The sequence below is a fragment of the Humulus lupulus genome, chromosome 1 (assembly GCF_963169125.1).
Source record: "Humulus lupulus chromosome 1, drHumLupu1.1, whole genome shotgun sequence".
NCBI lineage: Eukaryota > Viridiplantae > Streptophyta > Magnoliopsida > Rosales > Cannabaceae > Humulus > Humulus lupulus.
This window is the reverse complement of record NC_084793.1, coordinates 24,033,202-24,057,700: the sequence shown is the minus strand read 5'-3', so window position 1 is coordinate 24,057,700 and position 24,499 is coordinate 24,033,202.

Below are 24,499 nucleotides of genomic sequence, written 5' to 3'. Positions count from 1 at the left end.
CTCTTCTCTGAAAAGTTTCCAAAAACTCCCAAGTCTTAATAACATAGACTCGTGGACTAGGCAGAGTTAACTGTTGAACCACGTAAAAATCCTCTAGTTTTCCTCTTTATTCATTTGTACCAATATTTTATTATTTAATTGCTCTACTATTTAAGTTGACGAAAAACGGCGTCAACAATTACAATTTAAGGCATTGGAATATCATTCTAATGAAATGATTTTTCATAATTTTGGTATAATTACTATTCCTCCAAAAAAAAAAGATAAAATTTTCATTTCAATGTACAATTTTTTTAATTCATGTTAAAATTCATTTCATTCATATTTCTATTTCAGTTAATACAAAAATGGTCCCTGTTCAATCGAAATTCTAGGATGGAGACTCTGTTTGAGAAAATTTTGAAAGCGTACTTGTGTTTTGTAATCTACTTAAAAATGGTCCCGTAAGTTCAAATTTAGTCAAAAAAAAATTCAAAAAACACCAAAATACCCTCATATATTATGAATTTATTATTTTAATTTATATCTAATTAGAATTAATAATTAGAAAAAAATAAACTAATTATTAAAATAAAATTCTAGCTCCCTGTTTCTCTCTCCTCTCTTTTCCTTGTCCCCTCCATCTCTCTCGTTGGCCCTAGCTTATCTCATGAAATAAATAAAAAATTTATCATCACAATCTCCTCAAACTCACCCGCAACCACCACCACCAATATTTGTAGTTTTACAAGCTTAAGCAACAACATTAATAACAAAAACAACAACAATAGAGTTTAAACTCTACTGTATCTAATCTTTTCAACCCTTACCCAAAAACCTTTATTCAAGTCACTACCTCTAACTTCATACAAGTGGTTCAAATGCTCATAGGTTCCACAAAGGTGATCAACAAGCACCTTGGAAGCAACCCTTAACAGAACAAAGCGATCTTAACTCACAAAGGAATCAAACCCATAAAAATTATATCAACCAAGAAAATTTATAGGCACAAAAATGATTTAATCCATAATTCATCATAGAGAAATCAAAATTAGGCTACAAAAAAATCCTCAAACCCATATAAAATTCATTTAAAACAAACCCATAATTTTTTAAACAAAAACATAAAATTAATTGGTGTGGACATTATACAACTTAACCTAAGGAAGGGTGACGGTAGGGGCGGTGTTGAGTTAGGTTGGGAAGTGATGAAGTGAGATTTAAGATGGGTTGGGCGACATTGAGACAATAGGGTGGGCTCTAAGATTCGATAAGTTTGCAACAATGGAACTAGGATCAGGAAGATGAGTTGAGTTCACAGCAGTAGGGCTAGTGTAATGCCCCAAAATCCCTAATGAGGTTTATTGGTTGGATTAGTAGGCCGGGAGGGCCATAATTGATTTATTATGCCATTAAATGATTATATGCATGTTTATGTGAATTATATTATTATATGATGTTAAATGCATGCATGTGGGTCCACATTTCTTGATAAGGGCATTTTGGTAATTTGGCCCGTTGAGGGTATTATTGTATATTTGCATGCATGTTGGTGATTATTGATGAGGCCACATTATAATGTGGATTTGTTCGAGCTATTCGACATGAGACGATCTTTGAGTGCAAGTTATCGGTCTGGTCATAACGGGGTTGATTTCGGGGCTCGAGGTGAGTCTCGGGGTAATTTGAGGATTAGAAAATTACCGGGAATTAAAGGGTAATGGGATATGAATTATTTGTATTTGAGAATATTGAGAATAACAGGAATTGGAGAGTGTTAATTATAATTAACGAGATAGGCAGGAAATGACGATTTTGCCCTTGGTGGTTGTTAAGGGTTTTATTTAAGTCTAGGGGCATTATGGTCTTTTGACCTAAGGATAGATATAACCATTGAAGGCTGTAGAAACTTGCAAAAATAGAGCTTCCTTATCTTCTTCTCCCAACCGAATTTCTCCATCTTTTCCTTTGAATTTTTTTAGCTTCATTTGAGGAATCAAGCTAGGGAAGTGAACCTTGAGAGTCTAGGGTTGTGTTCCACCATTGAAGAGGGTTCTATACTGAGCTTAAGGTAAGTTTTTAACCATTAAAACTCTGGTTTTTTCCTTGTTTTCCTTTCGGTTTTCAGCTGGATTTTTAAGGTTGATAGTTGAGAATTGATAGGAGTTTTTGGCAAGGTTGTTTGGGTTATGATGCCTAGTAAATGTAGAGTGGATATTTGGGTTCAATTGGGAGTTTGAATGAGGTTTGGGAGCATGTTTTTAAGGTTGGAAATGGAAGAATCGAAGGAGGGAAAAACCAGGGCTGATAAGCCTGGTCCTAGTGCTACAACGCTAGCTAGGGCCATTCAACCCTGCTTGTAGCGTTAGGGCGCTAGGGGGCAGCGCTGTAGCACTACCCTGCTTTTCTAGATTCCTATTTTGAGCACTTTTGGAGGTTTTTGGCTTGGGGTTTCGATTCCTAAGGTTCAGGATCGAATCTACTCACCGTTTGGGTACAATTCGAGGTTCCAGGAGTGAGGTTTAGGTCAAGAACCTTTTATTGTTGATTTTCATTGATGGAGGTTATATTTGGTTATGATTAGGTGACCGCTAAGGGATCAAAGGTTCGATCGTTCTCGAGGGTCGCTCTTTTAACTTGTTTCTCGCTTGAACCAGAGGTAAGAAAACTGCACCCCATATGTAACATGCATGGTTATTCATGAGGCATGTTGAGTGATGTATAGGTGGACATTGATTGCATATCAAATGCTTAGCAAATATTGCTTACTTGTGTATGGCACTGACCCATGAGTTAGAAATTGGCACGAGCCGTATGGTATTAGCTTAAGAGTCAAGAACGACATTGATGTGTTCAACACAAGCCGAAATGATTAGATCTAATCAACATAAGCATTGAATGACTCATCATGAGCATTAATGCTTGATCGACCTCAAGTTCGATGAAAACTAAAAGCGCTTGTCTAGCCTAATGACTAGTTACTTAGGGCCAGGGCCAGAAGGCCCAGGTGACTGCATCGTCACATGGCTAAGGGTGCGGACCCCAAACTAATAACTTACTCATCTGATTTCAAACTAGTGATTTACTCATCAGTCACTCATCTAATTTAAGTTAGTGACTTACTCATCAGTGACTCATCTGATTAGGGCTACATGCCCCAACATGATTATCAAAATCTCGATATTATCTGATTAGGGCTACAATCGCCAACATGATTATTAGAATCTTAAAGTGATATTCACTCATATGTTTAGGGCTAAGCTTTGTATGATTATCATAATCATCATCTGATATTATATACATGCAGTAATGAGTTTTCTTGCTAAGCCTTGGCTCACGGGTGCTATGTGGTGCATGTAAAGGGAAAGAAAAGCTCACCCAACCTTGAGTGGAGAGCTTAGGCGGCGATGTGTACATATGTGGCCGCTTGACCACCACGACCAAGGAGTTTCTCAGGGGAACTAGGGGTTATCCCTATTTTTGCCGCTTAGGTCAGCGGGTTGTAATTTTTACACTGTAATGACCATTTTGAGCTGTAAATAACTTGTAAACGTTTTTTTATGGGCCCATGTACAATTTTATGTTTTAAATAAAATATATCCTTTCCTTTTGATTGAGTTTTTCACCTTAGCCTATTAATAACACCTAGATGCATGTTTATAACCAAATGACTCGTTTAGCAGGTTAAGCACGGTTCAAAGTTCATAGTAACGGTCTTGGAGTAACCAGGGCGTTACAGCTAGGGCTGAGCTTGAGGTCAAAAATCAAGTTTTCATGGGAGCATTGCAGGAGCGTCATTTTTTCCTTAAATAATATCAAGTTTTCAAAGAACCAACATTGTAGCATTGTTAGAGCATCATTTTTGCCTCAAAATAAGTTTCGAAAGGACCGTTGTTGTAGCATTGCTAAAACATTGTTTTTGGCCTAAAAAACAAGTTTTTGAGGAACCATTGATGTAGCATTGCAAGAACATCACTGGAGCATTTTTTTTGCCTTAAAAAACAAGTTTTCAAGGTACCATCGTTGGAGCATCGTTTTTGGCCTAAGAAATAAGTTTTCAAGGAAACATCATTGTTGCATCACAAGAGCATCATTTTCAAAATTCAGCAAATTTTCAAATCTGAATATAAACGCAAACGAAACCAAAAAAAATCTTGTACAAAAGTGTTCAAAATCTATAAATTAGTGTCTTAAGTGAATATTTTCTTAGGATTAAGTTTTGAATTTGATTTTCAATCATTAAAACATAAAAAAAAATCATGGGTGCTTCAATGGTGATTGGAGGTGGCGGCGGTGTAACGATGGATCAGATTTGCTTCAAATTTATGAATGTTATATGTGTTTTTAGCAAATCTAAAACTCAATCAACTCTCAGGTTGTAGAATTTCATGGTCGATCAACTCACGGGTATTTCAAGCTCATTTCATGGAGCAAAAATTTCGAGCTCATTTCATGGAACAAATATTTCGAGCTCATTAGCAGATTTAGAAATAGCTCTCCGACAAGTTAGCAAGAGCACGAAATCTCCATGAAAAAACAAATTTCAAAGATAATTAATTTAATATTAATTCTAAGATATTTTCATGAACAATGAATCAATTATTTGGACTGATTGGTCAATACCATAAAATAAGGAAACAAAAAGATATTTATTCAAATAAATATATGATATTATTTTTATTTTTTAAATTCAAATTAATTATAATTTGAATAAGGTGAAAAATATCTTATAATTGTATCGATCCCTATGTTATATAAATAAGGGCAATTAGACCGTAATTAGGGGAAGCTTTTTGTAAGCCAAAAAGTTTCAGACATTTGTCTCAAATAAATTATCAATAAAATGACTTCAGTGGATGCATGTTAGCTTTTTTGGGTCGAAGCACTATAATTCTCTTCTTCAATTGTTTTCTTCATATTATCAAACACAAATTCAATTAATCTATCTTAGAATTATTCGTTGACGAAATATCGCGTCAATAGTGAAAGTGGTTGAGAAACAATGGATGTTTAGAGAAAGTGATGGGTAGTTTAAGAGAAAGAGATGAATGATGTTTAGATGGGAGAGGAAACTTTGTCCAAAATTATAAGGAAGACATATTTTTCCTATAATTTTTACAATTGACATATTCCCTATTAGAATGCATATATGACAAATAGTATTTTTTTTCTCCACAAACTATGACCCTTGTAGAGTTTTCCCTTCTGAACTTTTTTTTTTGTTAAGAAATTTTCCTTAAACTATAGCAACCATTGCAAATGTGCTCCTTTTGCTGCATTCAGTTAATTTTTCTAAATAGTTTGATGAAAAATTTAGGGAGCATTTATCTGCATTCTTGGAGTATGTTTGTATTTTTGGCACCAATAAGCTCAATTTTGGCTAGCTTAAGTTAGTTTGATATACCCTCGTACTGCAACTATACATGTGGCCAATGGCCACATCAGCAAACCATTTCAAAAAGAATGGAGTGCAACTGAAAGGACACATTTGCAATTGTAATGTTCTAAATTCCCTAATGTGGCTTAGTGCTTGGATTAGGGGGCCAGGAGGGCCATAATTGACTTAATATGTGATTATATGCATGATTATGTGGGTTATAATATTATATGGCGGTATTTGCATGCATGTGGATCCGTTTCTTATTAGAAGGACATTTTCATAATTTTGGCCCATTGATGGCGTATTTGTATATTTATGCGCATGTATGTGATATATGGGTGAGACTACATTATTATGTGAATATATTTGGATTATTCGGCATGAGACGATCCTAGGAAGCAAGTTAGCGGTTTGGTCATAACGGGGTCAAATACCGGGCTCGGGGCAAGCCTAGGGGTAATTTGGTAACTTAGTATTTATCGGGATCAAGTAATGGGGGAAATTATTTGGTAATTATTTGAGGATATTGGAATTAACGGGAATTGTGAGACATTAATTATGATTAACGGGGTAAGTGACAAATGACGAAACTACCCTTGAAGGGCTTCGGGAGAGTGTAATGTCCCTAGGGGCAAATTGGTCTTTTGGACCAATATAGTGACTTAGTCACTAAAACCCTCAGGTGAAGGAAACCTCACAGCAGCAAAAATAGAGTATTCCCTCCCTCTCTTTCTCGGTTATCTCTCTATCTCTCTATCTTTTGGAAGTTTTGATTAAAAGCTTGGATTTTTTGGAGAATTGAAGCTAGGAAACTGTTTGGGTGCAGCTAGGAATCCATTTTTGGTGATTAAGGTAATGTTTTTAGGCTTTAATCTGTTGAGTTTCTAGGTTTTAACTGTGTTCTTTGTGTTCTTGAGTTTTAAGAACTCAAGTGGTGATTTTGGATAGTTGTGGGGATTTTGGGTATATTATGATGTTGTAATGATGTTCTGGACAGTGTATTATAATTTTGAGGGTTGAATTTGGGTCTGAGGGGCCTTTGAGGTCAGTTTTGAAGTTTGGAACTCAAGGGAAAACACAGGGGAAAGAACCAGAAAATTCTGGTTTGTAGAACTGGCGCCCCAGCACTAGGCAGTGGATAGCACGAGTGCTCTCTGACTTGTGGTAGCACCCCAGCGCTATACCTGTTTTAGCAAAGCCCATTTTTTAGGGCTTGGGAGGACTTTGGGGGCTTGGAGGATGGTTCCACCACCCCGTTGGGTGGATTAGAAGTCCCGAGAGCACGGGAGTGGTCCCAGAGTATGTTTTTAAGGATTGAATCTTATAAGATTATTGAATTTGGTTATGATTAGGTTACCACTAAGGGCCTGAGATCAGGATCGCGCTCAAGGGTCATTCTTAACTTATTTTACACTCGAGCCTGAGGTAAGAAAACTGCACCCATTATGTGACATACATGATTAGGGCTCGACCCGAATGCTGAATATAATTTTGATTGGGTATTGGCTCTGTAAATGCGTATGATTATTATTGTGCTTGTGATTATTGATGAAGCATGTTGGGTGCTTTATATATATGGATGTTTGTTATATGATGAATGCTTGTTAGCATTATATACTTGAGAAACACATTGACTTATGAGTCAAGGGCGACTATAGCGCACTGAGCGCTGGTCGATATGATTAGACCTAATCAGAAGCGCATTACACGCTCGTCCGACCCAATGGTCGTAGAAAACTAAAGCGCCATGTATGCTGGCCCAACTCCAAGGCTGGTCATTCAGAAGATAGGGCAACGTGCCCCAGGGTGACTTATTAGTCCCAAATCCTAGGGCGCTGAGACCCCAGTGTGACTTATTAGTCATGTGCTTGGGCAATGGGCCCCGATATGAATCACTTAATCATTTCTTTAGGGAATTTGGTCCATATGACAGTGTAGTCAATTATATGAATGGTATGCATGCATGAGTAGCGTTATTACTGCTGGGCATGTTTATTATGATTTAGAAATGTGTTAATCACTGCTTATGAGCATGTTAAAGTTTTCTTGCTGGGCCTTGGCTCACGGGTGCTTTGTGGTGCAGGTAAAGGGAAACAAAAGCTGGACCAACCATGAGTTGGAGAGCTTAGGTGACGACGTGTACATATGCGGCTGCTTGACCACCACAGCCAAGGTTTCTCAGAGGAACTAGGGTTTAACCCTATTTTTTCCCCTTAGGTCGGCGGATTGTAACTTTTGAATTGTAATGACCATTTTGGATTGTAAATAACTTTGTAAACACTTTTATGGGATCCCATGTACAGTTTAACGTTTTTAATAAAATATATCCATTTCTTTTGATCAAGGTTTTAACGCTGGCCTATTAATAACACTTAGATGCACGTTTATGGCCTAATGACTCGTTTAGCGAGATAATCATTATTTAAAACACATTGTGTAACGGTCTTGGCTAACCAGGGCATTACAGCAATGGTCGCTATAGTTGGAGGAAAAATATCCTATTTATCATATGGTCAAATTTCCTAAAGCAAATTCATGAAGACTTAGTTCCAAAGTGGACAACAGAGCTTGGTGGAAACAATTTTGATCACTAAAGAAATTTTGCCCCAATTATATAAAAAGCATACCAAGACTAATTTACAATATTATTTGCATTATAGTATTTGGTTTGAAATAATTGGTAAATTTCAAGGGCGTGGGTGATCTCCCAGAACTGCAACTTTCCTTCATGACTACCAAATTATTGGTATAGGTGTTTTTTTACGTTATTCAACTAATGATGTTAGTCTTTTAGAGGGTTATTTTCAACCAAATGAGATGGAAGCCAAAGTCTTATCAATTAGTTTCAAATACCACCGAACAAGTGGTCTAGTGGTATCATGGCATGCTTGGGAGTTGGAGGTCATGGGGTTGAATGAGAGACTCTTTCTGTAACGTCCTGGTTACCCCAGAACAGTTACGGTGAATCGTGAATTTAACTCGCTACCTGAGTTATTTGGTTAAAATGTGCTTCTAGGTGTTATTAACAGACTAAGGTGGAAAATCAATCAAAAGGAAAGGATATATTTTATTTAAAACATAAAATTGTTCATGGGCCCATCAAAACGTTTACAAGTTATTTACAACTCAAAATGGTCATTACAGTCTCAAATATACAAACCCGCCGACCTAAGTAGCAAAAATAGGGTAAACCCCCTAGTTCCTCTGAGAACTCCTTGGCCGTGGTGGTCAAGCGGCCGCATATGTACACAGCACCACCTAAGCTCTCCACTCAAGGCTGGGTGAGCTTTTCTTTCCCTTTACCTGCACCACATAGCACCCATGAGCCAAGGCCCAGCAAGAAAACACAGTATTGCATGAATATAATATCAACAATGATCATAATAATCATTCAGGACTTTCAGTCCAAAACAGATGAGTGACAGTTGAAAAGTCACTAAGGTGGGTTCTGTTCCCTCTAGCCATGTGACGATAGGGTCACTAGGGCTTTACAAATAAGTTATCCTTTCACTAGCTTATCAAGATAGGTGCTCGATGAACTAGTCACCAATATAACCTATCGCATGACCATAGAGTCATAACCATGGAATTCCGCTCCCTAGCCATGTGACAAACAGTCACCTAGGCCTTTGGCCCTGGCTCTGAGTAACTAGTCCTAGACTAGTCAAGCGCTTATAAGTTTCATCGAATTTAGGGTCAGTCCAGCATTAATGCTCCTAGAGTCATTCAACGCTGATATCGATTAGATCTAATCTTTAATCGGCCTTGCATTCAGGACGCTCATGCCGTTTTTGACTCTTGGGTCAGTAATACGCGACCAGTGCCGAAACTGAAGTCAGTGCCATACACAAGTAAGCAGGAGTTGCTATCATTTAATATGCAATCAATTTCCACATTTAATAACCAACATCCCTCAACAATAATCACGCATGTCATATACACAGGGTGCAGTCTTCTTACCTCTGATTCGAGCAAGAATGAATAAAAGAACAACCATTGTGAACGATCAACCCTTAAGTTCCTTAGCAGTCACCTAGTCATAACCAAATATGGGACACCGTTAATAAAATGAATAACAAAGGTTCCCAAACCAAGATCTAGCCTCCGGAACATCGAATCCCACTAATCCGGGTAGTAGGAACGATCTCGAGGCCTAAAACCAAGTTCCCGAGATCAAAACACTAAAATGGCCTCAAAACTCTGCCTGAGCCGCGGCCCCCAGTTACACTAGGAGCAAGGGCTGCGACGCCTACTACCTAGTGTTACGGCGCCCAGCACGCCCAAATGCCTCCACTAGCTTCTTCGAGCTTGGGCCGCGGCGCCCAAGAACAGGGTCGCGGCCCCCACCCAGAAACCTGCCATAAACTCGATTTTCTTCATTCTAAATCTTCCAAAAACATACCTAAATATCTCCAAATCCAAAAATCAAAGTTCCCAAACATCCCAATGATCCAAAATCATCAAATCCCGAGGCTCAAAGGAATAAAAAAACTCATTGATTCACAAAATCCAATTCAAAGTTTAGAAACTCTAAAAACTCAAAACATAAAACTTAGATTACCTTTGATTGGGTTGTTTCTCGTTAAATCCTTTGATCAAGAAGCTTCTAATCTTTCCTAGGATCGCTATGCCTCGATCCTCGCTTGATTCCTACTCCTAGAACTCAAGATTTCTTCCAAATTGCCTCGAATGGTAAAAGGAACTAACAAGAAGAGAGAAAGTGTTTTCTAACGTACAGTTCTATCTGACGAACTACTTCAGGCTTAAGTAACCTCAAATAAAACCTAGTGCTCGGGGTCCCGAAAACACCACCGGAAACATAATAGTCAAAACTTCCTGAATATCCTCCTAATCTCAATAATTCCCAATTTATCATCAAATAACATTCTCATAACTCAATATCCCAATAAATGATCCCGTTATGACAAAACCGCTAATTTACAATATAAGACCGTCTCATGCCGAATAGCTCGAATATATCTCCATAATAATGGGATCTCATCCATAAACTGCAATATGCATCAAAATACACAATATGCCCTCAACGGGCCAAATTACCAAAACACCCTAACAATCAAATGTGGACCCACATGCATGCATTTAACATCATATTATAATATAATTCACATAAACATGCATATTATTAGTTAATGGCATAATTAAACAATTATGGCCCTCCCGGCCTACTAATCCAGCCATTAAACCGCATTTGGGATTTCGGGGCATTACAACTATCCCCTCCTTACAGAAATTTCATCCTCTAAATTTACCTGAACAGCTCAGGATACTGACTCTGCATATCTGACTCCAGCTCCCAGGTCACTTCCTTGACCTTGATGTTCCTCCACAACACCTTAACCAAAGGTATCGTCTTATTTCTGGGGACCTTGTCCTTTCTTTCAAGTATCTGGATTGGCTGCTCCTCAAAGGAGAGATCTGCCTCAAGCTCCAGATCTTCATAACTCAAAATATGATTCACATCAGATACATACATCCAAAGAGCTGAAACATGAAACACATTATGCACCACTGACAATGTTGGTGGCAAAGCCAACCTGTAAGCCACCTGACCATTCCTCTCCAGGATCTCAAATGGACCTACAAACCTAGGGCTCAGCTTGCCCTTTTCCCCAAACCTTCTCACCCTTTTCCATGGAGAGACTCTAAGGAAGACATAGTCTCCCACTTGGAACTCCACGTTCCTGCGCTTAGGATCTGCATAGCTCTTCTGCCTACTCTAAGAAGCGAGCATCTGAGCTCTAATCTTCTCAATGGCCTCACTGGTCCTCTGAACTGCCTCAGGACCCAAGTATCTCCTTTCACCTGTCTCATCCCAATGAATGGGAGATCTGCATTTCATACCATACAACATCTCATAAGGTGCAACTCCAATGGTAGACTGATAACTGTTGTTGTAGGAAAACTCTATCAAAGGTAGATACTTACTCTAAGATCCACCAAAGTCCAGTACACATGCCCGCAGCATGTCTTCCAATATCTAGATCGTCCTCTCAGATTGCCCATCTGTCTAAGGATGATAAGCAGTACTTGTAATGCCCTAAATTTCCTAATAAGGTTTAGGACCTTGATTAGGAGGCCAGGAGGGCTATAATTGATTTATTGTGTTATTAAATGATAATATTCATGTTTAGGTGTATTAAATATGCATGTGAACCCATTTTTGAGTAATCGGGTGATTTTCATATTTTGGCCATTTCAGGCATATATGTGATATGTGTGTGGTACTTTATTATTGTTTGGTTATGCTAGGGTTACTCAGCATAAGACAATCCTAGGAGGTAAGCTAGTGGGAAAGTCACAATGAGATTTATTCTTAACTTGGAGTGAGTCAAGGGGTATTTAGAGCATTACCGAGTTATTGGGTAATGGGAATTAATATTTGGTGGGGAAATTCTGGAGGTTTTGACTATTTTGCCCCGGGGAGTGTTTTTGGGACCTCGAGCGTTAGGATTTGGTTAAGGCTACTTAAGATTGAAGTAACCTTTTAAGAAATAAAAAGAATGTTCGGTACGTTCTCTCTCCCTCAAAGTTCCATTTTCGTCCCCCGATCGCATTTTCGAAGGTAACTTGAGTTCTAGGACTCGGATTCAAGCGGGGATCGAGGCATAGCAATCCTAGGGAAGATTGGAAGCTTATTAGCCAAAGGATTTAGTTGGAAACAACTCAATTGGAGGTAATTCAAGTTTTAAGTTTTTAAAGTTTTTAAGCTTGAATTGGACTGTGTTTTGATGAGTTTTTGATTGAAATGAAGCTTGGGTTTTATGGATTTTGGATCATGGGGATGTTTGGGAACTTTGATTTTTGAGTTTGGAGATGTTTGGATATGTTTTTGGGAGGTTTTAAAAGGTTGGAAAAGGGGAAAAATGTTTGGTCCGAGGTTGGGCCGCGGCCCTGTTCTTGGGCGTCGCGGCTCGGGCTCGAAGAAGCAGGTGGAAGACTTTGGGGGCTCTGGGGACTGCGGCCCTAGGTAAAGGGCGCCGCGGTGCTTGCCCCTGCTGGTTCTGTTTTGGCTGGGGGCCGTGGCTCAGGGAGTTGGGGCCGCGGCGCTTGAGGGTATTTAAGGCCGAAATGATGTTTTAAGCTTGGGAACTCAAACCTTAGGCCTCGGGATCATTCCTACTACCCGGATTGGTGGGGTTTGATGTCTCGGAGGATAGGTCTTGGTTCCGATATTGGTTTTAGAACTTGAACTCATTGGATCACCATTTGTGGTTGTGACTAGGTTATCACTAGAGGCTTGGAATCGGGATCGTGCTTGTGGCTCATTTATTGGTAACCTGTGCTTGGACCAAAGGTAAGAAAACTGCACCCCATATGTGACATGCATGGCTATTCTTGATGCATGTTGGATGTTTTAATGTGAACATTTATAGCATATTGAATGCTTAGCAATCTTGCTCATTTGTATATGGTTATTACTAAGGCATGCTGGATGATTAAGTGTGATGCATGTGATGCACGAGAAACATGTGATTAGGGCATGCCATGAATATTGACTATGAGACTGATCAGAGCTTGAGTCTCTGTGTTTGTGCGCGATCATAATTGTGCTAGCAACTGTTAAGTAAGCATGCTGAATGCCCTACGTTTGAATATTTGACATATGACATATGCTTGGTGGCATTGCTTACTTGTGCATGGCACTGACTAATTAGTCAGAATTGGCAAAGGTGTCAGTATCAACTGTGAAGCTGTGACTCATTAGTCAAGTTCGGCAGTGGTACCGGGCACTGGTCACACAGGGCTGACTCATAAGTCAGGAACGGCCTTAGCGTATTCAACGCAAGCCAACAAAGATTAGATCTAATCGACATCTGCATTAGATGACTCAACAAGAGCATTAATTCCGGACCGACCTTAAGTTCGATGAAAACTAAAAGCGCTTGTGTGGCTTACCCATTAATCACTCATCTGTTTAAGCTAGTGACTTACCCAGCAGTCACTCATCTGTTTAAGCTAGTGACTACCCATCAGTCACTCATCTGTTTAAGCTAGTGACTACCCATCAGTCACTCATCTGTTTAAGCTAGTGACTACCCATCAGTCACTCATCTGATTAGAGCCATTGCAGGAAAGCCCAGGTAATGGTTTCGTTACACGGCTATGGGCACCGAGCCCCATAGTGACTTGCTTGTCAGTCACTCATTATGGTTAACAGAACCTCAAAGTGATATTCACTCATTTGTTCAGGGCTATATGCTCTATATGATCATCTTGATCATCATTTGCATGGCTTTGGGTATTGAGCCTCGTAGTGACTTGCTTGTCAGTCACTCAGTATGGTTTACCAAAACCTCAAGTGTTAAATCACTCATCTTATTAGGATAGACTTCATATTCATCCAGTCAGGAGGGCAGGATTTCTTATCCTCGATTCCCCAGCATTGTTTGAATTTATTTGCATGCTTGAATAAAACTATGTTTGCTAGGCATGCCAGATATAATTTGATATCATGATATGACTGTTCATGAGCATATTGAGTTTTCTTGCTGGGCTTCGGCTCGCGGGTGCTATGTGGTGCAGGTAAAGGCAAAAGAAAGCTGGACCATCCTTGAGTTGGAGAGCTTAGGTGACGATGTGTACATATGCAGCTGCTCGACCGCCACGGCCGAGGTTTGAAGGAGAGGAACTAGGGTTAAACCCTGTTTTGCCGCTTAGATCGGCTGGTTGTAAATATTTTCTTGTAATAGACTTTTAAATTATATTTTTGGGATCACAATGTATATACAGTAAACGTTCTAGTGAAACATTATATCTTAACCAAAAAATTTAATCCCTAAACTGCTAATCATACTTAGTTACACGATTTTGGCCAAATGACTCGATTAGCGAGTTTAGCACTGTTTACAAGGCTTACCGTAATAGTCCCTGGAGTTTAGGGCATTACAGTACTGAACTTCAACTATGTACCCATGGCTTTTTGTAAACTCCCCCAGAACTTAGAAGTAAAAGTGGGGTCACGATCGACCTTGGCGCTCCATGGAGGCGCATGATCTCTCTCACATAGAGATCTACATACTGATCAACTGTATAAGTAGTCCTCACTGGCAAGAAGTGGGCTGACTTGGTGTAGCGATCCACTATCACCCAAATAGAATCATGCTGACCAACAGTCCTGGGTAAGCCCACCACAAAATCCATCGTGATGTCCTCCCACTTCCACTATGGGATATCTAGAGGCTGCAATAACCTTGTCGGCCTCTGATGCTCAGCCTTGACCTGTTGGAAAGTCAAGCACTTAGCCACATACTCTACTACATCTCTCTTCATCCCCAGCCACCAATACAATGATCTCACATCCTGATACATCTTCGTGGTGCCTGGATGCAAAGAGTAAGGTGTAGCATGAGATTCATCCAGAATCTTTCGCCTTATAGCAGTGTTTAACGGAACACATATCCACCCCTTGTATCTCAACAAGCCTAAATTAGACACTGTATAATCTCTGGATGCTCCAGCCAAAACATCCTCTCTGATCTTAATCAGCTGTGGATCACTCAACTGACCCTCCTTGATTCTCTCCAACAGTGTAGACTGTAGCGTAATATTGGCCAACTGGCCCACCAGCAACTCTATACCAGCTCTGGTCATATCATCTGCTAACTCTCTGGCTATCATCCTCATACCATAAATCTATCCTGGACCCTTCCGGCTTAAAGCATCAGCTACCACGTTGGCTTTTCCTAGATGATACAAAATCTCACAATCATAATCTTTTACTAACTCCAACCAACGCCTTTGTCTCATATTCAAATCTTTCTGAGTAAAGAAGTATTTCAGGCTCTTGTGGTCTGTATAGATCTCACACTTCTCTCCATAAAGATAATGCATCCATATCTTTAAAGCAAAGACCATAGCCACCAACTCCAAATCATGAGTGGGATATCTCTTTTCATACTCCTTCAACTGATGAGAGGCATAAGCAATTACCTTCTCTGACTGCATCAGAACACAGCCCAAACCCTGATGAGAAGCATCACAATAAATCACAAACTTCTCCTGATCTGTTGGAAGACTCAGAATCAGAGTTGTAATCAATCTCTGCTTCAGTTCCTGGAAGCTGTTCTCACATTTATCTGACCACACAAATTTCTGACTCTTGCGTGTCAGCTCAGTCAATACAGTAGCAATCTTTGAGAACCCTTCCAAGAAACGCCTATAATAACCTGCCAATCCAAGGAAACTTCTAACCTCAGAAGCATTCTTGGCCTTGGCCAATCTTTGACTGCCTTAATCTTTGCTGGATCTACCTTAATCCCCTCCTTACGAAAATGTGCCCAAGAAAGAATACCTGAGATAACTAGAACTCACATTTCTTGAACTTTGCAAACAATTTTTGTTCCCTCAGTCTCTGTAGAACCAACATCAGATGCTGCTCATGCTCTAACTCAGACTGAGAATATACTAGAATATCATCGATGAAAATGATCACAAACTGGTCCAGATAATCCTTGAACACTATGTTCATCATATCCATAAAATCATCAAAGGCATTAGTCAATCCAAAAGGCATGACTAAGAACTCATAATTCCCATACCTGGTACAAAAAGCAGTCTTCAGTATGTCTCCCTCCTTGACCCTCAACTGATGATAACCAGAACGACGGTCGATCTTTGAGAATACTATCTTACCTTGCAACTGATCAAACAAATCATCTATCCTTGGCAAAGGATACTTGTTCTTGATTGTCAACTTATTCAGTTCTCTGTAATCAATACACATCCTCAAAGAACCATCCTTCTTCTTCACAAACAAAACTGTCGCACCCCAAGGTGAGAAACTAGGTCTGATAAAACCCAAATCTAACAGCTCTTGCAATATAATTTTAATTCTTTCAACTCAGCTGGGGCCATTCTGTAAGGTGCTCTAGACACTGGCTCCATCCCTGGTGCCAGTTCTATCATGAACTTTATCTCTCTGTGCGGTGGCAACCCTGGAAAATCTTCTGGAAACACATCCAGGATTTCACAAACAAGTCTGGTCTCACTGGCATGACCTGAGTGGTATCAACCACACTGGCTAAGAATCCAATACAACCCCCTTGAATAGATCCCTAGCCCTCAATACAAAAATTAATGGTATGCGAGTTCCATGCACAGTACCAACAAACACAAAAGGATCTTCACCTTCAGGCTCAAAGGTGACCATCTTCCTTCTGCAATCAATGGTTTCCCCATACTTCGCTAACCATTCCATACCCAATATTATGTCAAAGTCAGTCATAACCAACTCTATCAAATCCACTGATAACTCTCTACCCTCCACTGTCACTGGCAAAGATCTGACCCATCTCCTAGATACCACTAATTCCCCAGTGGGTAACAAAGTTCCAAACCCCACAGCATAAAAATCATAAGGTCTACACAGTCTATCAATAATACTACTAGCAACAAAAGAATGTGTAGCACCAGAATCAATCAAAACATTATAAGGGGTTCCAACACTAAGAAGCTGACCTGTAACTACTGAGGGAAAAGCCTCAGCTTCTGCTTGTGTCAACGTGAACACTCGAGCTGGGGCCGAGCTGTCCGCTTTCCTAGGTTCTTCTTTTCTGATCTTAGGGAAATCCTTTCTAAGATGACCCACTGCTCCACATGAGAAGCAGGCCCTTGCCCTACACTCTCCTAAATAACGCCTCTTGCATCTAGGGCATTCAGGATAAGACTTCTAGGCTTCACTACCACCTGGATGACCCATTGAGATACCACGGGGCCACCTTTCCAGACCTGGAACTGGGAAGGTCTCAGGAACCTTCCTCTTCTGATCACTGGGGCCTCCACCCCTACTTGAACCCACAAATGGAGGGCCTGTCCTCCTAAACTCCTTTCTGGCTACACTGTCTCACTAGATCTTGTTCTCTACACTCTCATCTGTGAGTGCCTTCTTAACCACCTGTGCATAGGTAGTAACCCCAGACACAGTGGTAATACATACATCACGGGCTAATCTGGGCTGTAGCCCGTGAAGAAATCTCTCTCTTCTGGTCCCATTAGTGGGCACCAACTCCATGGCAAACTTTGCCAAACGATCAAATTTCAAGGCATACTTAGTGACTGACAAACTTCCCTGAAGTAGCCTGATGAACTCCTCAACCTTTGCCGCCCTAATGGCATCATTATAATATTTCTCATTGAATAGAGTCTGAAACTCTTCCCAACTCAGGGAATTAACATTTCTGGTCTGGGTAATAACCTCCCACCAAATTCAGGCATCCTCCCGAAACATATAAGTGGCACAGGCCACCCTCTCTGTAACAACCCAAAATTACTAATAAGGCTTAAGGGCCTTGATTAGTGTGCCGGGAGGGCATAATTGGAGGTTAAGAGAATTAATGGCAAGAAAGTATGGATATGGTTATTGGATAAGCAGGCAGGCCCTATTTGGCTGGTAAGGGCTTAATCATAATTTTGGCTCGTTAGGGCATAAATGTGAATGTGTGTGATAAATTGTTGAGACCACATTATTATGTGGATAGATAGATAAATGTATATATGCATGTACATGTGTGTGCATTTGTAGTTATCGGCACGAGGCAATCCTAGGGAGCAAGTAGCAGGAAAGTCACAACGGGGCTTGATAGTTGACTTTGGATAAGTCAGGGGAATTATAGGTATCGGGTAGTTATTTAGACTATCGGGTTGTGAAAATAAATATATGGAGATATATTTGAGGTTAGGAAGTCTAGGTGGGAATGTTGGGGAATTTTACCATTTTGCCCTTGGGGACGTTTCCGACACCCCGAGGCTCGGGATTGACTTAACGGGATAAAGGATAGACTTGGTTAAGACAGAAGCTAGTAGAAGGAGAATTAGACCGACTCTCATTTTCTCTCCCTCTTCTCTCTCAAGGAAACTAGGAAAAAACACAAGAAAAAACAGAGGAAACTTGGAGGATTTAGGCTGGGATTTCAAAGGGTTTCAGTGGGGATTCAAAAGCTTAGCTCAAGGATTATCCAAGGAACATTTAATCAAAGTCAAGGTGAGAATCAAACTGTGTTTTTGAGGTTAGAAGCTTTGAGTTTTTCTGAGTAGAAAGATAATTATAATTTTGGTGTTTAAGGTTGAATTGAAGCTAGAAACTTGGGAACTAGCTGGGATTCTGCTTAGAGAAGGGGTTCAGCTGAAAAGGTAAACTTTAATTTATGATTTAGAAGTTTAAATCTGAGTTTTGTATGGTTGGTTTTGGTGTTTGATGTTTTTGAGTTTCAGAGATTGAAACATTGATTGCAATGAGTCTTAGATTGGGTTTCCTGTTGAATTATGATGTTAGAATTGTCTTAAAAGAGTTGGGAATGATTGATATTGAAATAGGGAGCTTTGGGATGATTTTGGGTAAGGTTTGGAGGTTGGAAATGGTGGAAATTCTAGGCTCGAAGGGAAGGGCCGCGGCTCTGTTCTAGAGCACTGCGGCCCTAGGATGAAGACGAGCCAGGAGGGCTCGACCAAGGGGGAGTGCCGCGGCGCCCAAGGCAAGGGCCGCGGCGCGTGTCTTCTTTCAGGGAGGGCCTTGGTTCTGTTTTAAGAGTAGGGCCGCGGCTAGGCTTTAGGGGCCGCAGCCCTTAGACGCATACCTGAACGTTCAAGGTTTTAGAGTACGGGGATCAAGCCTAGTGTGCTCGGGATCAATCTCACCACCGTGCTTGGTGGGATTCGACTTCCCGGAAGCTAGTTTTGTATACCAAAACCTATATTTGAATATTAATGGAATCCATTATCTTGGTTGTGACTAGGTGATAAGCTAGGGCTCAGGAAGTGGATCGTGCTTGGGGGTCGTCCTTTCTAATTAAAGCACTTGGAATCAAGGTAAGAAAACTGCACCTATGTAGGTGGATAGGTTGGAACTAAGTGTTCCCTATATTTGTTTGTATTGCTATATGAATATGTTGGGACTAAGAGTTCCCTATAATTATATGAATGTCATGAGGTGGTATTATGCCACTGGGACATGTGATAAGCGGCCTAAGGGTGCCGAATTCAACACTTGCGCACATGGCGCGGCTCGGACACTGGTATCCGAGGACAGCTTATTAATCACTGAGCTCGGTTAAGCTGCCGGAGTCAGTGGGTATGTCACTGGGATTGGCCTAAGCGAGCCAACGACAGTGAATTAAACAGAGGATGCGGCTTGTGGGCATTAACCCTAGTTATTGCTTGACATATGTTCCATTGTTGATTATTTTGTATGACTTGATAAGTATCTAGAGTTGAACTATTGGTTATTGGCCAGTGTGCTGCCTTGAATGTACTTTATGGTGTGCTGGTATCTAATTAATGCCTTGTGATTACTTGAATTATACTCAATAAATTGTTATATTATGATGTTATGTTTTCTTGCTGGGCCTCGGCTCACGGGTGCTACGTGGTGCAGGTAATGCTAGTTGGCCATAGGTTGGAGAGCTCTGGGGGCGAGGTGTACATTGTCAGCTGCTCGGCCACCACGATCGGGGGATTGTACAGGGACGGGAACCTAAACTGTGAATTTTGCCATTAGAGTGGCTTGGTTGTTTATTTGTTAGCGAGAATTTTGTATTTACGTTATTTAAACCTTGTCTTGGGATCCCATGTATCAAACATGTAATATAGTAAAATTTAATCATTTATAACCAAAATTCTTTTTAACCTAACTTGTTATGACATTAGTTACACATTTTGATTTAAATGACTTGATTAGCAAGTCTTGCACTATTTCAAACACACAGTGTAATGGTCTTGGTTATCCAAGGCATTACACTCTCATTACCAGTCACCCTCATGAAATCCAGGATGGTGGTAATCATACTCATCCACTGCTCTACCTTGGCAGGATCTGCACTGCCTTCAAAAACTGGAGGTTACTGCTTCCTAAACCTTTCATAGAGAGGCTCCCATTTATTACCAACCTCAGGCAGCTGCCCAGATGCTGGCACCAACACAGGAGGTGCCTCTGATACACTAGCCACTGTAGGTGCTTGCTGTTGTCTCAAGAGACGAAGTTCTTTTCCCTGTCTCAACACTATAGCCTGCAAATCGCTAATTATCTACTGCCAGTTTGCAGGAGCTGGCTATGGAATCTGTCATTGGTCATTCTCTTGACCCTGATTATTATTATTCTGGCCTTGATCACTCTGGCCAGCTGTCACATCTGTCTGCCCTAGATTCATTCTTATTAGCTTATACCTTGCTAAAACAATGATCAATACGGCCAGTCAGGTAGTAATAACTAAACCTCTTGCTGCCTTACAGTCCAAGAAAAAGCAGACAATTATCATATTCCACAGTCATACAAATATACAAATAGATACATGATTATAGCATTTAGCACTTAGCATGTATCACATAATGGTTCACAAGCAACAATACTAATAAGTATGTTCCAGCAATTTCAGTACTATTTAGCACACGGTTGCTGAAGATGTAATATTCAGGGCACAGGTTTAACATGGTGTCTCATGTATACAGGTAAAGCTTATATACTATATGTAATTCCCCGAATTCTCCGATGTATTTAACGGCGTGAACAGTAGGCCGGGAGGGCCATACTTGCTTAAATATGTTATTAATTGATTAAATGCATATATATGTTGATTATATTATGATATGATGTGAAATGCATGCATGTGAGTCCATATTTTTATCCACAGGGGTGTGATGGTAATTTGGCCCGTTGAGGGTAAATTGACTAATTGTTCACATGTTGGTGATATAATTTGAGACCACATTATGATGTGGGTTTGTTCGAGCTATTTGGCATGAGACGATCAAGGAATGTTAAATATCGGTTTGGACATAACGGGCTTAAGCTCGGGGCTCGGGGTGAGTCTCGGGGTGTTTTAATGATTAGAATGTTACCGGGTATTAAAGGGTAACGGGAGGTGAAATATTGGAGTTTGAGGATATTGAGATTACCGGGAAAAGGGAAGCGTTAATTATGATTAACGGTGTAGGTGGAAAATGTCAAAATTTCCCTTGAGTGGTTTTAGAAGCTTTATTATGTCTAGGGGTATAATGGTCTTTTGGTATTTGGATATATATGATGTATGGATGGCTGTGAAATAGAACCCAAAACAGAGTTTGCTTCATCTTCTCCTTCCCGTACATTCATCTCCATTGCTTCTCTTCTTTGGAATTTTGAGCTCAAGTGTGGAGCTAAGCTAGGAAATCAAGGGGCTAAGGTTGTGGTTTTAGTTCCGTCATTGGAGAGGGTTCAATACTAAGTTTGAGGTAAGCTTTGATCATTACTTTTCTGGTTTTGCCCTGTTTTAATGATAAGTTTCAACTTGTGTTTTTATGGAGGATTGTTGGAATTGATGGAGGTTTTAGGGGGTTGTCTTGGGTTATGATGAGGGAGAGTTTTGAGTGTTGTTCAGGGGTTTAAATGGGTGTTTGAGAGAGGTTTGGGTGGTGTTTAAGTTGGGTTTGAAGGGTTGGTTCTAAGTGAAATCGTAAAGGAAGAAAAACAGGGGTTTTGGCTGAACTGGGTGTTGCGCCGCGGCATGGCCAGGGTGAGCCGCGGCCCTTGGTGAAGGCTGGGTTTAGGCGCCTCTGTTTGAGGGGCGGGCCGCGGCATGGCCAAGGAGGGCCGCGGCCCTTAAGGCATTTTTGGGCAAAGTAAGCTTTTTAGCATGGGGATTCAAGTCTAAGGCCTCGGGATTGAACCTACTACCCGTTTGGGTAGTGTTTGAGGTCCCGGAGGTTAGGTTTTGGTTTGGGGACCTTTTATTATTCATTTTATTGATGGAATCCCATAATTTGGTTATGACCAGGTAACCGCTAAAGGACCAAAAAGTCGATCGTTCTCAGGGTCACTCTTTTATTTGTTCTTGCTCGAACTGGAGGTAAGAAAACTGCACCCCAAGTGTGACATGCATGGATATTTGTAAGGCATGTCGATTGTGTAATATGGACATGGATTGAACATGGAATGCTTAGCATATGTTGTTCGTTTGTGCATAGCACTGACTAATTAGTCAGGTTTGGCAAAGGTGCTAGTATCAACTGTGAAGCTGTGACTGATTAGTCAGGTTCGGCAGTGGTACTGGGCACTGGTCACGATGCACTGACTTGTCAGTCAGAATTGGCAAAGGTGTTAGTGTCAGCTGTGAAGTTGTGACTGATTAGTCAAGTTCGGCGGTGATACTGGACACTGGTCACTTAGCGCTGACTTATTAGTCAAGGATGGACTTAGCGTGGTTCACGCAAGCCAACAGAGGTTAGATCTAATCGACCATTAGCATCGAATGGCTCAAAGAGCATTAATGCCTGACCGACCCTGAGGGTCGATGAACAAACAGAGCTTGGAGGCTAGTGGCTTACTTAACAGCCATTCTCCCGCTAGAAAAGAGAGCTTGGAGGCTAGTGGCTTACTTAACAGCCACTCTCCCGCTAAAATCATGTGATGTTCATTCACTTGTTTGAAAGCTTTATGTTTAGTATGATTATAATGATAATCATTTGATAATGCTATTGAAAAGTGTTATGTTTTCTTGCTGGGCTTTGGCTCATGGGTGCTATGTGGTGCAGGTAAAGGGAAAGAAAAGCTCACCTAGCCTTGAGTGGAGAGCTGATGTGGTGGTGTGTACATATGCGGCCGCTTGACCGCCACGGTCATGGTGTTCTCAGAGGAACTAGGGGGTTTACCCTATTTTTTGCTGCTTAGGTCGGCGGGATTGTAAATTTAAAACTGTAATGACCATTTTGAACTGAGAACCACTTGTAAATGTTTTGTTTAGCTCTGCAGAGCAGTTTGTAATAAATCTCCATTTCCTTTTTATTGGTTTTATACCTTAACCTGTTAATTACACTTAGAGCACGTTTTTGACCAAAGGACTCAGGTAACGAGTCAAATTTCCGGTCCACCGTTCACCGTAACTGTTCTGGGGTAACCAGGGTGTTACAACTTGGTATCAGAGCCATGCCAAGGTTAAGGTTCCTGTAGACTGGCTGGGCATGTACACACATCACTGAAGTCAAGCTCGACTCTTGGTTTGGTAACTCTTTATGTAGTTATGTGCATAACTGCCTAAATGTGGTGCAAATGCTTTACCTGTATGCATGAAATATTATGAACTGTTATGTGATACATGCTGAGTGCTGAGTGCCATAAACATGTATCTGTTGAGCATATTGAATGACTGTGGAATATGATAATTGTCTGCTTGTTCTTGGACCGTGAGGCGGCAAGAGGTTTAGTTATTACTACCTGACTGGCCGTATTGGTTATTGTTTCAGTAAGGTATCAGTGACAGAATGAACCCAGAGCAGACAGACACTACAGCTGGCCAGAGTGGTCAGGGTCAGAATAATGACAATAGTCAGGGTCAAGAGAATGACCAATCCCAGATTCCACAGCCAGCACCTACAAACTGGCAGCTGTTGTTTAGTGATTTGCAGGCTATAGTGTTGAAACAAGGGGAGGAGCTTCGTCTCCTGAGGCAGCAACAAGTGCCTGCAGTGGTTAATGTGCCAGAGGCACCTTCTGTTTCAGTGCCAGTTATTGGGCAGCAGTCTGGGGTTGAAAACAGATTGGAACCTCTTTATGAGCGGTTCAGGAAACAGCAACCTCCTGTTTTTGAAGGCAGCGCTGATCCTATCAAAGCTGAACAATGGATGAGCATGCTTAACACTATCCTTGACTTTATGAAGGTAGTGGGTAGTGAGAGGGTGGCCTGTGCTGCCTATATGTTTCGGGAAGATGCCCAGATATGGTGGGAAGTGGTTGGTCAGACCAAAGATGTTAATCTCCTGAGCTGGGAGGAGTTTCAGACCTTGTTTAATGAGAAGTACTATAACGATGCTATAAGAGCGGCGAAGGCCGATGAGTTTATGAGGCTACTTCAGGGAAGCTTATCAATTACTGAGTATGCCTTAAGGTTTGACCGTTTGGCAAAGTTTGCCAAAGAGCTGGTGCCCACTGATGGGACCAGGAGAGAAAGATTCCTCCAGGGGCTACAGCCCAGGTTGGCTCGTGACGTTCGCATCACCACTGTGGCAGGAGTCACTACTTATGCACAGGTGGTGGAGAAGGCACTCACAGCTGAGAGTGCAGAGATTAAGATCTGGCGTGACAATGCAGCCAGAAGGGATTTCAGGAGGCCAGGTCCTCCATTTGTTGGTTCTGGTAGGGGTGTTGGCCCCAGTGAT